Raw genomic sequence first — 14,085 nt, 5'->3', positions numbered from 1 at the left:
GAACACTTATAGAACAAATATTCAAATAATGGAGCGTGAATCTGATTTACAATGAGACATAACCAGCCAACCCTGTCTGCATTTCTACACCATCAGTGAGGTCAGAAATAGAAATAACTTGAAAAGTCACCAGGTTCATTAACTTTATCATGGGGCTTTGTCCAGTGCAATTCTTTCTAGTGAGGCAAAAACATCAAGTTTGAGATGGGGCTTCCACCACTGTCCTTCAAAACATTAATCTGCAGCTAAACAGATGTAGCCACAATATTTTTTCTGAGCACACAACCTTATTTCCTATTTTTTAAGGCTACAGGAAGGAATATAATTTCATCTCTGTTACTTAAGACATCTATGAATTAATAGATCTATGGTTTTTGGTCTTTAACTAAGTCTTCTCAGCATTTATCATGTTATAAATGGTGAGTCACTGTTGTTCTGCAAAAAATAAATTACTGAATGGAGCATGTTACTGCAATCAGCTGACTGTTCTGTGACTCTAAGAGCAAGATCCAAAAGAGAGAGAAGAAATGGTTGCTACATTGAAAATGCAAAATTAAGGTGCAATTTCCAAGCATGTGTGATCCAGGATTATAGCTCCTTCTCACACTACTGTGTACTGAGCCTCTATAAATCTGACCAGTATATTGATTTTTTTAATGGTTAAAAATAAGCACACTTACGCATTAAAGAATCTCTCCGTTTTCTGAAATTTGAAAGAACAGAAAGAAAAAGGTCTGAATTGCATCACTGCTTATATCACTGCTCAATCCCTGCAATTAACTTAATAACAGCAATATAAACATAAAAAAATTATGTGCGCAGTATTCTTACCCCACAACAAATCTCTGGCGGGGAGCTTTAACATGCTTATTTTTAAGGACTAGCTAAGCTTATCTCATAACTGGTACTAAAACTAATCTCTGGCAGGGTCAAAGATCTCTTTAGTGTGCCCGAGCAAGGCTAAAACGCAGAAGTACCCAAATCCTCAACCACTTCCTAAACAAGTTACATTTACAATTAATCCCATTTCCACGTCCTTGGCACATCTGTGAACACAAACACACCCAGACTGATAAGATTTATATCCTCGAATTCTCCAGAGCACTAGCAAATCTGGTTAACTAGAAACTTCAGAGTGTGCATAAATATGCCAGAGCCATTTCATGGGAAATCTTATCTCAGGGGAAGTAATTTTCAAGGAAAAAGCTGTGATCACACTTAAAAACTATAAGAAAGCATATGGCTGAAATTGCAGCTTGTGCACTGGCCTGGCTTCTAAAATCTCAGCCTATCACCCTTGGCCATCAGGGCTTGGCATCTCCTCAAAGCTTGTAAAACTGATGGCTATTTGCTCACTTCTGATCCCAGGGCTAGACCGAGGAATATTTTTCATGTGTACACTGCAGACTTGAAGGGAAATCAAGACCATGTGAGAAATTTCACAAGCTCTCAGGAAGTATTTACAAAATACTGTTCAGCTGCGAGCACATGCACACTTGCTCTCCCTTTCACAACCCACATGGCAAGGGGGAGGAAAAAACCTCTGTGGAAAGGGGAGGAAAAAAAACCACCACAAAATATCAACTGCAAACATCGAGTCTGATACCCACAGAGTTTTGCATCCGGGTGAACTTCACCCTTTTTGCAGGGTTGGATTAGTCAATGTGCACACTTAAAAATGAAGTGACTTGCTGAAAAGTGATGGAAGGTGGGACAGGAAGAGGAGAGAAAGAGAAATAAGGTGTCAGACAAGGAGAGTGTAAGGCAGGAAACTGCTCACATATCTAATACTCCAGCACTTCACACTGCTATTGCTAAATAAAAAGTAGATCCCTCACTCTTCACTTCAATCTGTTTCAAACATCCATACAGCCTCCTATTCCCAGGAGCTACCACTGATGCATTGAATGTCAGGAAATATACGTGGAAGAACAGTTAAGCAAAGGATGACCTGTCAAAGGCACATCTGTCTGTGATACAACTCTTGGATATACAATTTTTTTATGCCCCAACAGTTTCATTGAGACCTTTAATATCCTACAGGCAAGTCCTGCAAGGTGACCCCGTTAAAATCTGGGCCATCTGGGGAAGACAGAATTTGCTGCTTATCCTGCTGACAACATTAATTTCAACACTGACGTCTTTCCATGAGAAGATTTCGTGTCTTTGATACTGTCCACACTCAGGTGAAGGCTTAAGCCTGTGTAAGAGAAAGGCAGTAAATAAAAGACCATTCTTTTGTGAGAGGTCCCTGATGACCCAGTGGGAAGTGAGGGCTCCTGCCATCATTTCTGCTACTTTTTACAGATGGATAAAACTCAGAACTCAATACAATGTGCTTTTGGTCCAAATTCAAGCTTGACTGCTCCTATGAGATCATATGAGACTTTAAATTTCTCTCTTACATCTGGCCAGACTGAATTGGCACAGGCTTCCCCCCAGCCTCCCAGGACATCAGATCTTACAGCGAGACAAGTCTGGAGTTGCTGCATTTGTCTCACAGTCGAGGCTTCTGTTGCTGCTGAACATCTTTGGGAAGGGCTTGGTTTATACTCTTTCTGCATAGGCAACACAGCAGTTTTCTGATGTTTCTGAGGTTTTCTAGGTCCTGAGATTTGCTACAAACTCCTCAGTTCTCTGAACAAACCCTGCTGCTTGCTGCTGCCCCGTGAGCTCACCCAAACACTTGGCTCTTCACTTCCCTTGGGATGCAACCCTTGGGATAAAGGAATATTATTCTCTGCTCAGTGAACACCAAGAAAGGCATCACTTCACCCTGCCCCAGCTGGGATTCGAGGGCTCTGCATTCATGAGGAGTCCAGACCTGTGGTTTGGGAAATGGTCCGTTTTATTAGGAAGCACAATTTTTCAAATGTAGACATGGGGCTCAGAGTCTGGTCTGTCTCCTCTTTCCTTTCTAAGTGCAAGTCTAAATTGGCAGTAAGTGTGTCCCAAATGGAAGCTGAGAATGACTCCAACAGACACAGAAGTTCCTGTCTGGACAGAGGAAAATGAGAAGGAATAAGGAGAGGCACTGTGTTCATGATTTTCCAGCCTGTCAGGATGCTGCACAGCCATAACTTAGTGGTGGACAGAGGAATATTTAATTTGCATTTTGGATAAATTCTTGGACAGACAGTTTTCCCTCCTGGAAAGAATCCAGCCCTTATTTCTTCCTCCTCTTCATCTCTCGTGATCCTCTCCTGCCTGCCTGTTCCTGCTGCACCAGACAAGTTCTCCTTTCACAGAGTTACTGACCAGAGAACTGGTGAGGGCAGCTGCTGGGGAGGTGGATAATCCTGCTCCAAGGCTTCCTGCCCACGCTTGCCTCGGTGTGACCCCAGGAGGCAGGTGGAATGGGAAAGCCATCCCTGACACTCCAGGCTGCTGAGGCAGCAGGGCAGGATCCCACCCCTGAACACAGGGAGAAAGAGATTTATGATGACGGAGGAACTCTACGTGCCCTCCTCCCCTTGATGAACTTCAAAGTAGGCAAGGGTTGTGACATCACACTTGGTGCAGATTTTCCCAGGATTTATTAATGGATTTTTGCAAAACAAACCTTACCTGTTGATCTGGAGTCACAGAGCTCCTTATCTGACCTTAGGAAAATCCTTTCAGCTGGAGGGGCGGGCACTGTATCCTCTGCTCCCAGAGGATTAATTCTGGATCCCTTAACTCCGGATTTAATCTGCTAATGAGCCTGTCCCGAGGTCAGAGGGGAGCAGAGGGAAGGGTTTTGCTGCTGCTGGACTAAGGCAAGGCTGTCTAACACAGACCTGCACTGGCTTCTGCCAAAAGCCCCAGTCCTGCCTGCAGGGCCAAAGCCTGACTTTCACCATAACACAAGAAGAGTTATGCTCCTGACCACCGCAAAATCAGATAAAGCCACTAATTTATATAAACTGGTCCAGACTGAAGCCACTATCAACCACAATATAAACATGTGATCAATGCTTCTAGAGACTGAAGGATATTACTAGTGCAGGACACGAGGTTAGAGCTAATTTAACATCATTTACAAGGCTAGTTAACTCGTTCAGTCTGATTTTACTGCTAGCACAATTAAAGAACAGCAGCAAAGGAATGCTGCCCTTTTACATCATCAATTATTTTGGCACTGTATCTTCAGCAAACCTGCTGTGCTAGAATTTCTGCCTCCAGTGAGCTGGAGCAGTATTGGAAAGGTGTCCTACCACAACTGCCACTATTGGGTGGTATTTGAGTCAAGAATTATTCACTTGTGCTCTTCTACAGCACAAGGTGGGTTGTGATTAGCAGATACAACTTCCATTCTGAAAGCTTCTCCATTTTATGATTCACTAAGCAATTCCCTGATACAATCTGAAGACACTGAAATATTAAAGTGTTGCAGAGAGACACAAATGCCCTTCCTGCCTCTTGCTGCCTCCACGAATCAAGCACAACTCCCAGCCCCAGATCAGCAGAGATAGGAAGTAGTTGGTAGGTCAACAAACTTCATTCCCCCTTTCAACCTCCTTCCTAGTGCAGGGGAACAAAAGTTGCTCTGTGTGAGCTGGTATCTGTAATTGCACAGAGCTTTGTTCAAACACAGAAAGCCTTTCTGCTCCCAACACTCCGAGTTCCTGCATACTTTTAGGAAGTACAAAGTGTAGATAATCCACTGAAGTATGCCAGCCTTATCCCCCCTATATTCACAACTGCCTGGTAGTACTAACTCACAGCCTGTCCTCCGAAAAAAGTGCATTCCAGTGTGTCCCATAATCCTGGCAGGGTTTTGCATCTCGTGAGAAAGGGACCTAAATCCCTCAAAAGCTCCACGTCCTTTGCCTGTCAATGGCAGAAGAGTTTTCTCCTCCACCCCTTCCCCTCTCTTGGCCCCAGGCAAAGGCAGACAAGTTCTTTCAGGAGTTCTCCGTGGGAGAGGCAGCTAAAGGCTGATTACTGGAAGATGGAAAGGTGTGGCCCTGCAGTGTGAAAAGCCAATCTTTGCTTTAGAAAGGAAAAAAAAAAAAAAAAAAAAACCAACAAAAAAAAAAGAACCTTGTGATGCCTGAAGTAGGTCAAAATACTTAACCCAGCCCCTTAGTGACACTTCTGCAAAGGTAAGCAAACAAAGCAGCCCGGTGGAGAATTCCTCTCATTTCCCACAGCGAATATCAAAGCTGCAAAGGAGAAGGTATGAGAAAAGGTGTGAGAAAGTTGCATGTTAATGTGGAGAATCAAGAGAGTAAGTTGTATCTATTTTACATACAACCTTTTCAGGATTACTATTTTGCAGTTGTAAAGCCTGTAAGAATTGAATTTAAATTTAATCCTGCCACCCCGGTAAACACAAACCACAGACTTTATTATAAACTGGTTTAAGTCCAGGAGTAACATATAGTAATGAGATTAAAAGTTAGGGCTAAAGAGACTTCAGAAGGTGGCTAAAGGAGCGAATTCCAATCCTTTTAGTCTGGAGTCAGAACTTTTATTAGTTTATATGTTGACTTAGCACTCAATGGGATTAACATTATTCACCTAAACAACAGTCAATTCCAGATGTACCTCAGCCATCCCTTTTTCCCTCTTAAAGAAACCAAACAGCACCTAAAAAATAAAATCACAGAGGAGTATGTCAACACCTGCCTGCTGTTCAACAGAGGCCTTCCTTGGAGAGAAAACGTGTGATTTTCTGTGTGCACACAGGCATTTAAAGAAGGGAAGGGAACAAATGCCCACTGTTCTCACAGTCAGGACTATGTAAGGACAGGTGGCCCCATGCTGAATTTTTCTCTTTTTTTTTCCCAGTGTTTTTTTTCCAATTGCTTTCGTCTGCAGCAGGAACTGCAGACTGCCTTGGGAGCAGCTCCTGGCAGCTCTGCTGGGAGCAGGGAGGAAGGGCAAGGGTGAGGGTTGTTTGCAAGGAGAGGTCAGGCAGGAGTCAGCCTTTACAATTCCATTAACGCTGGGGCAGGGTCAAACCGAGTGCACAAAATGCACCAAGTGGCCACAAGCTGTCACCCACCCTGCAAGGTCCCTGGAAGCATCTGTGGGGCAAAAAAAGGACAGATTTGTAAGGGTGGATGTCTTGCCACTTGTGAGAAGCGCTGATGCAGGGATGCAAAGCAGAATTATCCTGCAAATCCAACCCAGAAATATCCCGCAGGAAGATTTCTCTGGCTGCAGAGGAGGGAGAAGTGGCGAATCTGGGGGTGGGGAGAGGGGTTAGAAAAGTTCTGTAGTTGAGGTAAGGCTTTGGAGACATCCACCAATAGAAATATAATACTCCACCCTGCAAAAATAACTAGTGTGCTGCTGCCGCCTCCGTTTGCTTGGCACGGCATCCCTATAATCCAGGTTCCCATAAAAACGTCCACAGAGATCTCAGGAAATTGTGGGGAGGGTAAATATGCAGGTGCAGAAAGCTCTTTTGTCCTGCAAGATGAAGGGATAGAAAGTCAGCAAATAACATTTCAAAGGGGAAAAAGAAATTACTGTGATGGTCTGACGGGATATTTCAGCATCACTGAAGTTTAGCTGTGTGCACATTTTTCTTCCAAAATGCTGCATTATTATTTTTACTTACTGCATGTAACTCTGTGGGTGAAGAACCTGTGACAGGTTAGACGTTCATGTTAGAGAGTTAGACATTTACTACAATGCAAAGTTATGTCTACACTGAATAATAACTATTCTTGGAAAATCCAAAAGTTAGATTACAAGGTAATGTTAGGAGAAAAGGACATATGGAATAAAGAAGTGGTTCCTATACAGTATTATCTCACCTGACTGGGCAAAACTGGCCACAAATTGCCCCTTCAACTAACAATTAACTGAAAAGTGTGCTACTTCTTAACTAACAAAATGGAAAACCTGACAATATAAATGTATGCAAAAGAAAAATTAAAGAGCTACAAACTCAGTGCCAGTCGAGGTGGATTCTTCTGTACAGTTTGCCTTTTTATTTCTGAGATTAATTCTGGAGCAGAGCAGCCTAACCTTGAAATGCTGGGTGGTTTTAACTTCCAGTGTAGAGGGCTGGCCACTGCATCCCCCCAGGGACAGCACTGACTCCTAGGCTAGACTCTGCATGGCTTATAAAAGCATTAGTTATGCTGCATTACCAGTTTAAAGAATTGTCAGCTTTAATTCAGAACACCTTCAGCTTTGCTCCAAGCTAAATCATGTTGAGCAATTCACCAGCACTTCGCTTATTTTTGGGAATATATAAAAAATTCTCTACAAGCTTTATAAAAATAAAAAAATATAGATTTATTAATTTGATGCTATACTAAAAACATCACTGAAAAGAAAAACTAGGGAAGGGTTTGAATTTGTTAAGCTGGGAGAAGGTTTGCAACAAAAATAGCCACAGAAACCTAAGGGTGAATAATGTTGCCAATGCTGTCATTATAAACTGCCCTCCAGAAAGGGCTAAAATATGCTCCAGATCATCCATGTGCATAATAGGATGCAGCTCTTGACTGAAAAAATAACTTCTCCCGTGAGGTTACTGGAGAAGTATTGGAGTTAAAATAGCCTGCCTTAAATTTGTGTATAAACTGAACACCAGCAACTGCTCCAGACAAGCTCCCCTACAAGCCTTTCTCTGCCTCCAGAAAAATTGAACTGCTACCATTTTCAAACCATATAAAAGCTGTCAAAAGGTGCCTTTCTTGTAAGAATTTTAGTTGAAGAAATAAAGGACACTGCTTAGAAGAAAGCTTCAATATTGAAATGCTTAACTGGTTGCCTATCTTTTCATGTGCTTTTCAAAATGTTATTTTTTAATGGTGGCTGTTGCTATGCAACAGAGCAGAATCTCTAAAATCTATTCATGAGTTGTACAAATGGCAGTTTTCAGGACATATTTAACTCTCTCAGTCTATTAAATCAAAGAAGGAGGATGGAAATCAGAGGACTGTAAGCTTCCAGAGCACAATTCCCCTCCAGGGATACATCATGGGTCTTCCACTGATTATACAATTTTTTCAATACATTGTTAAGATAAAGTAGCCACCTTGCTTTCAAAAAATGTGAAAAACAGCACAGTTCTGGTTAAATAAAATTATATCTAAATGTAAAAACAGAGGTTCCTTACTTTTACTCAGAAATGATCAAAGCAATTCAAGTTCAGATTCTGACACAATGGTAGTTATTTAAACAAGAGGTTTAAATAAAAATCCAGCTTTAGCATACTCCTAACTTACAGCTGCCTGGCAGTGACCATCTTTTGGATATGACTGCATGCTTTCCAGGCCACTGCAATGCAAAAATGAAGTTAATTCACTTCCATGTGAACATAAAATCAATTATCACAGAACGAGACAAACCTGCCTTTCCAATAAAATAAACTATATGAAGTAAGGTGGTCAGTAACTGAGATTTAGCTGAGGGGCAGAAATAGAATACTGAGGCACAATAATTCTCAGCGTGTTCCAAGGTAGTCACAAGCACAGCTCTTTGCCTGAAGGGTTCCCTCCCTGCCAGCAGCTTCAGGGCATTGGGGATCTGGAAACTGCTCCAACAAAGTGTGTGAAATGTAGCCCTAAAAAAACAGGCCTATTTTTGGTTGACTCACATTCACTTTTTGCTTCCACTGAAATATAAGTGACAAACCCAACCGAAGTAATGGCCAGAAGGACAGCAATCCCCACGTGCAGCAGTGATGGATTGTCAGTGCTGGAATTGCACTTAGAAACCTGGATTCTGAAACAAATAATGCTACTTGGCCTGAATATGAGACTCAAATGCAAACCAGAAGTGTTTTAACTGTTTTTGTTTATTCCAGTGGCTAAAGAAACCATTCTAACTTCATCCCAAATATATCAACTCCCTCTGAGATGGATCTTTTTTCAGTCTATAACCAGCATTCTGATTATTTAGTGGGTTTACAATTTCAACAACAACCTGAAAATGTGCAGTTTATAAGTTGATATAATTTATTTTATAAACATAATTTATTTTCAGTGGTTAAGAATTTTCTATCTCTTATTGTCCCTTTCAAGTCAGTGGGGAAGAGAAACTAAAATCCCTTTATAAATGTAAGATGCTCTTCTAAATTTGTGGTTTTGCACAAATGCTGGACTACGATGGGACGGTGTCAGTGGTCAAAGGCATCAGGAAGGCTCAGGGAGAGCTGTAAACAAGTGCAGTGATGTCAGGAGGAGCTGGCTGACCCACTGCTGAACTCTGGCTCTGAAGGACACACAAAGTGCCAAATCCCTTTCCCACACATGTGTGCACACACCCCCCTTTCATCAGAAAAGGTGTCACACAACAATCTGCCACAGTTGCACATCATCATCCAGGGAAATAAACCCTGGAACCCCTTTTGATGGCTAAAGGCTTTGCTTTTGAAGAGGCAAACCCACTTCCATAAGCACATGGAATATAAACACAGCAGGGACAGTGGTCTCCAAGGGGCCTGGGTTACAATCCAGCAGCAAAAAGCTGCAGCATTGCACAGCCAGCACGTCCCTAACCCAAAATCAAACAGCTCAGTTCAGCATGGCCAGACTCCTGCATTTCCCAAGGGCCTTGGAAATATTCTGACATAATTCCTGACAGCTCACTGTGGCCAGAGCCAGCCCTGAGCTGTTACCATTTGGGAAAGAAGCACTTGTACCAGCTGGATGTCTTTAATATCCCACTTGGAAGCATGACCTCGTCTCCTTAGGGCTGAGTTTGTCCTCACTGGGAAGTTTTTAGGAGTTGGGTACAGGGAATTTGAGGTTGTAGTCAACATCAAACCAAGCTGCTGAAAGGGGATGTCAGGATTTTCCATTCCCTCTCCACCAAGTGCTGATCAGAGACAAGCTGTCTGTGTTTACTGCCAGCAAGGAGACTGAAATGACAGATGGAAGACAAACACCAATTTAATCTTCATGTAGAAAATATCTGACTGCCCACTGTTATTGCTGATCCATTCTGTTGAAGAGCATGGAAAGACAAACTGTTCGGTGTCTTTACAGCAACACTCTTCACTCCCATAATTTAGGCTTGGTATATTTGATATTTTTCTTGAGGTCCAGTAAAAAGATTACCCAAGAATTTCTGCTTTCAGGTAAAATGGTGCAAGTTTGTCAGCTCTTCAGACACAAAGAAAATCTCGGGTGTACCTGGCGATTCAAAGGGCAAATAGAGCAAACCACAGTAATAAGCACATAAAAGATCATGGTTTTTTGAGTGGTGACTTCTGTCTTCTAAATGTAGGCCTGGCCATAAAGGAGACATTTGCTCCTTAGTGAAGATTTTAAGAAACACTGAAGTAAGATCTTCAGTGGCTGAATTATGACTTTCTGATACAGGCCAGCACTCACAGAAGTTCAGACAGCAGGATTCTAGTCCAGGACTTACTGGGAAAGAGGACCTACCAAAATGACAGAATACCCATGGATACACCTGGGAAAATGACTGAGTGAAAACTCCATTTGCACCTATTTTTCTTGGCTCTTTCACTGAGATAAGGGAAGAAATACATTATTAGCTAAGTCACACCAACTGCTACCCCACCTTTATAGAAACTCTTTCTAATCTGTTGCTAAAACTGTGTCATACTACAGGATAATCACAGACAGAGTTTTTCCAGGCATCGTTTTTATACCACCTCAAAATATCTATAGTTTTATGCTGGTTAAGTGTACTCAGAGGTACAACTGTCACTGGTTACTCACCGAGAGCCACATTTACCTCACAGACACACACCTAAAGCACAACTGATTCAGCAGAGCTGCTTTCAAACATGATTTTATTGCCATAAGTGGAGCACTGACACATTTGCTCAGGCAGTGTAAGACAACAGAAATCCCTGTGTTAATCAAAATAAACAAGCTCTGCAGCACTGCAGTCAGTAAATTGTAATTAAGAAGGTGGCAACATAAGGGTGGCTGTCCACAAAATCCCACTGTAATTATGCATAGTTTATGGCTAAACTAATGGGATGAACAATTTAAATTAATTACAAACTCTGCCAAGGTACCCATCTATTCCCAAGTCTATTAATTAGAATCAATTTAATCCCCACTGGGATAAAGGTCAAACAACATGTATTTGACCCTTTTCTCCTGGCGTCAGTGTTATCAGCCAGTGGATCTGGCAGTGCCTGGGTCTGACTTTTCGACTCTTCAGGATGTTGACAGGATGCTTTGAAGAACAGAGTCTGGGCCTAGCTAAAAAAATCTCTAATAATTTCTGCTTTATATTCCTGGTTTAAAAATGCCAGGGGTTGTTCTCTCTCGGTGGTCAGCTCTGAGGCTGTTCTCTGTCTTGAAGAGATTTTCTTTCCAGTCTCCCTTTCCTGCAGAAAACCTTGAAGCAGCAATTCTGTTTATTTGTGCCTTCAGTTTGGGACAGGAATCAAAGTGAAAGTGAACACTTAGCACTAACCAGCATTTGTTACTGGATTTTAAAACAAATACTCAAACTTAAACTCAAATACTCAATCATTAGCTGACATTTTCAAACTGCTCAGAGGGAAAGATACCAAATTTCTAGACCCTTGGTCCAATTTTATGAGAAGTTATGAGAAGGCAATCAAGAGAACTGTTACCTTTTTTCTTCTCCCCATCACTCTTGCAGAATTAAATAACTGGCTGCTTCTGTGAACTTCATAATTATCATCTATTTGTCCTAATTATTCAATTTTTTGGGTTTTCTTTTACTTTTTTTTTTAATTGCCTTGATACTTTCAGTTACTGTCAGGCTAAGTTCCTGGTATTTGCCCTGGCAGTCTGATGTAAAACCAGGACTTTTGAAGGTTGCTGATCTCTTTGAGAAATGGAATTCAGAGTGCATTTAGAATTTTCTAAGTTCCTCCTTTGTAATTTTACTATCCACTGCATAGTATCACTCTAATAAAGCAGGTTTCCACAGCAGCCTTAAGAATAATAAAATCTTTGATTCCTTTAAAATGTTTTAGTCAAATGCTTAGGACTGTATGCATGGATTATGGCCACTCTTAAAGCAAACTGCTGTGCCTGGCTAATTAAAGCAGACATTAGCTCAACAGCATGTTTGATTTTTTTATAATGCAGTAAAACCTACCTACAGTGCTTCAGATGGAAACAGTTCTACAAGTCTGAAATTTTTCTAGCCTGTGCCAGAGCCATGACATAAATGCAACATAAATACTCAGCAGCACTTTTACAAGTCACTGTAGGTGATGAAACTACGCAAATAAAATAGGGATGAATCACTTCAGATAAGTGGCGTGAAACATCATGGCCCAAAACCTTCCTGTCAGCCCTGAAGTTCAGAAAATCCTCCTTTTTCCTTCTGTGGTACAAATGAGACTGAGAATCATGGAATCAGGCTATGGCTGAGGCTCTGGATGTCCTCTGGTCCATCCCCCTGCCCAAGATCCATCACCTCAGCTGCTGCTTCCACCAGGTCAGCTCATTTTGAATTTCACTGCCTCCTCCTCCAGCATGCCAGATCTGAGCCTCTGTTTTCACTTTCAAGGTGTTCACTTTCACTTTACCCATACTCCCTTCACCTTCCATTTAGCCTTAGGTCTACTGCAGCCTTTACCTCCCAGCATTAATTTTTAAAACAACCTGTCTGTTTTTTACCACACTTTCTGCACCTCTCTAAACAGCCTTCAAAACTCTTTACTGCTACTTTTCAAAACTTCCATTGCTATGATGCCTCTTCCAAAACTTTAAACTGGCTCAACAAGTGGTGCTGCAGTCTCTGGCTTTCATCAGCAGAGAGTTCTGTGTTGGCACTCATTGTTGCCTTTTGGTTTTTATCTCCACTGTCACATTTATTTATTTTATCCCTGCCAGCCCTGAGGTCAGCATCATCTTTTGCTGTTGTTCTTATAGAGCACATTTAGCATCTTTATGCTAAACAGTTTTTGGTGTGAAGTCAGTTTTTGAGGCACTGCAATGACATTAATATATAACCTCATCTTTAAAACTTTAAGATTTTTTTTACAGCATTGGCACCGTCCTTGTATATAGTGGGAAGCCTCATTTAACTGCCTTGGTGCCAGCCCTTCAGCATGTTAAAAAGTGCTGGATCTTGATGTGCCAACACAGCATGGTCTCAACCGGGACAATATTTTCTCATTACATCACTGCATCTTGATGGGAGATGACAAGACTAACTCTGCATGTACTACTTCTTGTTAACATTATTGATTCTCCTCACAACATACCCAGCTACAAAAGACAGGTACGTTCCAAATGATAAGTTAAAACAGCTCCAGTCCAAGCTGCTTCACAGACACCAGAGATCTGAGAGCTGATAAATGCTGGTGGTGCCTGCCAGGCAGAGACACTTATTCAGCATGTTATTGCAACTGCTGGCCTTGGCACCAGCACCCAGCACAGGCTTCATGCCATGGCAGCCTGGGACTCCAAACAAGGGCACTTCTGCCCATCCTTAAATCCAATCAACAAAGCAGGGAGCTGCCAACAGGAAGCCATTAAATAAAGCTGCCATCAGGATGGAATCTTTGGAGAAATAAAGCCTTTCTGGAGACCGTGAAGCCACCCAGTCAGATCTATGCTCTCACAGTTTACCAAAAATTTCAATTTAATGTATTATTTCGGATGACATGGAAAAACATTCACTCCCCAGCTCCTCTCATGTACTTCTGGTTGCTGATAAGTTGTGACACGCTCTACTAGTTCACTGTAAGATTAACTGCTTAAATGTAAGGAAGATTAAAGTAACCACCATTTAACATATCCCTGAAGCTGCTGCATTCCTATGGTGGTTTCTTTCCAACCACACACACAACAGCAGAGATTAATCACTTACAACCTCATATTTGCACTACAGGTAACTATTCTCATTACACTGAAATATCTACAGCATAGAAAACGTGCACTTTCCTTTTAGATTACATTATCCTTTTCACACAATGTCAGATTGCCTTTTCCAAATGGTCACTTATTTCTTTGCATTTCAGAAAGACTGCACAGAAATCCATTAGACACATGGGCTGTGTGTCATTGTGGTACCACCACAGGGCAGGAAAAGCATTCAGAAGGGGGACAGATGCTAACCTGGCAACAGCTTCTTAGCCCAGAAATCAAAATATATATATAAAAATTTTACACTGAGTCTTTTAAAACCAGGCCACCTCAAATGTAGTGCACCACACTG

The 14,085-nt window shown here is 41.7% G+C and overlaps 1 protein-coding gene across 1 annotated transcript in view; it reads right to left on the bottom strand.

Moving 5' to 3' along the window:
• DHRS3 (dehydrogenase/reductase 3) overlaps positions 1–14,085 on the bottom strand; it is a 28,467-nt gene that overhangs the window by 7,716 nt on the left and 6,666 nt on the right. The gene's annotated exons all lie outside the window — the stretch shown is intronic.

This window comes from Lonchura striata, chromosome 24, assembly GCF_046129695.1.
Source record: "Lonchura striata isolate bLonStr1 chromosome 24, bLonStr1.mat, whole genome shotgun sequence".
NCBI lineage: Eukaryota > Metazoa > Chordata > Aves > Passeriformes > Estrildidae > Lonchura > Lonchura striata.
The sequence above is the reverse complement of the archived record's forward strand: the minus strand, read 5'-3'. Positions and strand labels throughout refer to the sequence as shown.